A 4,175-nucleotide genomic window follows, 5' to 3' on the forward strand; every position below is an offset into this window, starting at 1 on the left:
AAAGAATGTCGTGTCGAGATATAAGAAGGAGGGAGAAAAATAAAGTATCTATCTTTTTTCACGCGTGCGTCGTATCTTCTCTCCAGAGATTATTATTATTACTATTTTTTTTTTTTTTTTTCCTTCAAACACGTTACGTTATCGCGCAAAAATTTGACCTTCCCTCGACACCCGAGACACACCTCGATACAAATAAACACTGAACGAGAGTTGAAAATTTGGAAACGTCAATTTTTGCCAGGTGTGGGGTTCGAACCCACGCTCCCAATCGGGAACCAGAACTTAAGTCTGGCGCCTTAGACCGCTCGGCCAACCTGGCTTGCGACCATCCACTTCTAAATTCTATAGGAAATACCGCCGGATTCTTACCATCTTACGATCTCGCTCGTTTTTCTTTTTCTTTCCACTAATTTTGTTGTTTCGAAAATGTTGGATTAAAAAAGAGAGAAGCGATATATTCGGTGCACGGTGATTGTGCGTTTTACGTCGTGTTCGGCTTCCACGATAAGCATCTCGGTATCGCGGTTCCACCGATTACGCGAATATCAATGACTTCTGGGAACGAACCGGATGGATTCGAGCCAAGTATGCAAACAAGAAGAAATAATTGCAATCGGATATTCGGAGGCCGGGAGGGGGAGGAGGAGGGGAGGCCCCCCGAAGGTGTATCGTATCGGCGGACGGTGGTTATTGACGACCGGGCAAAGCAGTGGCGATACATTGGCGGACGAGCATAAATTTCGCCCCCCAAACTGACCGTTGCGTTTTTCGATGCGTCTTAAATTGCCTGGCAACCGTATTCTCGCGGCAACCCCGAGAAAGAGAGAGAGAGAGAGCGCATGAAATGCGAGGCGACACGGCCATTAATCAATGTATTTATAGATAAAGTCCTTTCGAACGTAAACTGAAACATTTCGAGGCTATACGCGAGCTATATTCCCTCCCCCCCTTCCCTTCCATTCGTGTAACGCGCTCATTTTATGCGTACATCCTTCGAGACGATTCTTTCTTTTTTTTTTCGAGAAAAAGAAATCCTATCTACTTTTATAGCCTGCCTGTAATTCGTGAATTCGGAGCACGAGTACGTTTAAGTACAGTTGAGAAAAAAAAGAAAGAAAGGAAGGGAGGAAAAAAAAAAAGAAAAGAAAAGGGATGGCCGTAAACGAAAAAGAGAAATTGGCAGAGAATCGAAGGAGAAGTCGGAGGACCCATCGGCTCTTATAGGGGCCCATAAATATCGAATTTTTATTTTGAATGGGAAAACGAACGATCGGTCGATGCCGCTTGTCCCTGGCCCCCACTAAATCACCGTTACTTTATTAAGTATTACCTTTAGTTAACAGATACTTAATCAAAAGGTGCACGCCGTACGCCACTAATTTGACTTTGGCCCCCATAAATATCGAGGAGGACCCTATGCCGCCGCCGCCGCCGCCGAAACCGGCGCTCTGCTGCCCTTCCAAATACCAGACGCACCCGGACGTGAACACCGACGGATGAATGGGCGATACACCAATGGGCTTCGTACTCGATAAAATACTCGTTGTAATTAAATGCGAGGCGGCGTCATTCGTTTCGCCCTCCTATCCACGCTTTTTCGAAAATTTCCCATCCTCTTCTAGAGCCCTATTCTACGATCGACGATTTGGCTATCGGTTATCCGTTTACTCGGAGGGAAATTGTGCGGGCAAAGCAAAGGCGGTCGGCTCGCGGTTCGGTAAACACTAAACACTCGTTAGGGTGTGTATGGATTGAAACGCAATCTGTATTCGCTGTGGCTACCTTGAGGGGGGGAGAAAAGGAGACGGAAAGGCCTGGTAACTCGTTACTCGCGGAGCGAAGGAGGGGTTGCGAGGAAGAGGGTAGTTCTGGTGGCCAGAAGAGCCCGAGGCTCCCCCCCACTAATTGATTTGTGCTTCGCCGGCCCCTAGCTGCCATAACCTTTCTCCTCGCCCCTCGTCTCCTCTACCCAAGATTCGAACGCGCGATATTCGAGTGAATCGTTCGATATATTCTCCATTCCGCGTAGAATTCCATTTATCATACGTTCTTTTCCTTCCCTTTCGAATAAACGGATCCTCGAAAATAAATAATTCTTTGGCGCGCAGGCGGGCGTCGTTCGAGAAGCTCGGTAATTATATTCGCCGTTAATTACACGGACGAACGATGCCTTCGAGTACGTAGCTCGAGGTGAAAAGCGACCCTTTGTCGCGGCCCCGAGCTGTCCACTTTGCTCTCGCCCGGCATTTTTCTGACTTTACGTAATATCCTGAGCGAGGCCGGCCTAATGCAAACAAGCTGCCGTGAACCGTGCGATGCCTCCTTTGCGATCACACACGCGTCCCCCTTTCCTCCGTGTCTGTGGCCGCGTGAGCGCGTTCGTGTACATTTACACGAATCTGGATATGTGTCCCGACCGTGGGTGCATGAATATGTACTTTCGAGCGACGAGGAACGGCGACGTTCGTATCGCGTTAGAGAGATGGGATAATTACGAGTGTTGCCATTTCCCTTTCTCTCTCTCTCTTTCGCCAGCTAACCGTCCTTCTCCACCGCGGGAATCGTTATCTTTATTGCCTGTAACCTAAGAATTCGTTCGACCAACACAAAATTCGGGACACGGACAATAGAGATCGTTGTCCTTCCATCGACTTTGACGACAACACAACAAACAAACGTTTAATACGAGAATCGTGTTGCTATGTAATTGAAACGTCTCTTAAACGGTGCTCGAACGATACGTAACGTAACGTTGTTCCAAGTTTATTCCAAGTATATAGGGCGCGTTAATGCGGTGTAAAGAAAACGAAAGAAACTATCTATACGATACATTCGATGGAAGGAGAGTTCGTAAATCGGAGAAAAGGATGGGGAGAGAAATGTTTACAACTTATCCAACTGCAATAATGTAAGCGTATGGTATAAGCTTATAGCGAGATATTTAGCCGCGTATCGTGGCGCCACACCACCCAGGGGACCCTCTCATTATTCGCTGCCAGGATGAGCCTTTATTAGCAGTTATCCTGTTCGGTCTCGAATCTATACGTTCACATATCCATAAATTTGCGTTTACGGTGACCGTATCTTATGCAAATGAGACGATTTAATCCGTCGGATATTTCAGGGCATTTTTTAATAACCCTTTCTCCTTCACCCCCCCTCCCTTCCCCCTCGTCTCGCCGAGACCTCTTCGCCGATCTCTTCGATCGTTCGTTCGTCAGGACGATCAATTAGCGCCGATTCATCGTCCTGCCTCTTCAATCTCCAGGTTTTCGGGAATGCCAGAAACGGAACACGTTTATAGGTTTCTCCTAATCGAATTTCGAATTTCTCCGCGTGACAATTGATGAATACGAATAGATAATTTGAGAATGAGATAAGATCGGTCATGAGTCGATAATGAAGGTTTTGAAGATCTCGATATCGACGAAATTTCGGGTATATTTTCGCGGAGAGTAAAAAGATAAGATCGAAAAAAAAAAAAAGAAAAGAAAAGAAATCGATGTCTCGAAACGATGGAGCCGAATGGGTTCGAAAGCAGCAATTTCGCCCGATGTTTCGAGCCGGCAAAATGCGATAATAAGCCCGCGGGCAGTCGGTGAGAATCTGCAATTCGCTCCGCTCAAATTGAATACTCCGTAGGCAGAATCTGGACTCTCCGTCGAGGGTTAAACCTAAGATCACCGATCCGTGATATAGTTTGGCCTTTGTACCCGCTCTCTCTCTCTCTCTCTCTGTACAAACGTTCCGTTCATTCGACGTGGAATGTCGTTTAACCGCGCGAACAGATATCGCAAAAGGAAAAGAAGCGCGCGCGTAGCGATCATCGACTCGATTTAATTCGAGAAACTCGGAATATCGGAATATCGGAATATTTGCACAAGTGGATAAGCGTTACGTCCGCTGTGGAGAGGTAAATAGTCGCGATGTCTCAATCCTCGGAGATAATTGACACGGATACACACCGATAGACCGTTTCTCAGAAAACGTATCTTGTTTTCCTTTCCTTTCCCTTCGTATCATTACGGGGAAGCGCTAATGCGGGGAATATCCACGGGCTGCCGGCAGTTACAGTCACTTCTCGCGCACGGAAAAGCTTCGTTAAGCGCGAAATTGCCGGTCGCGTCGCCCGCCACGCTCAAGATTACAACCGTACGAACGGTTATAATATCGTT

The 4,175-nt window shown here is 47.0% G+C and overlaps 1 non-coding gene across 1 annotated transcript; it reads right to left on the reverse strand.

Moving 5' to 3' along the window:
- Window positions 1–235: 235 nt before the first annotated feature.
- Window positions 236–319, reverse strand: TRNAL-UAA. Its single transcript has one exon. It is a non-coding gene; the product is annotated as a tRNA-Leu (tRNA).
- Window positions 320–4,175: the final 3,856 nt, after the last annotated feature.

This window comes from Apis mellifera, linkage group LG6 (assembly GCF_003254395.2).
Source record: "Apis mellifera strain DH4 linkage group LG6, Amel_HAv3.1, whole genome shotgun sequence".
Lineage (NCBI taxonomy): Eukaryota > Metazoa > Arthropoda > Insecta > Hymenoptera > Apidae > Apis > Apis mellifera.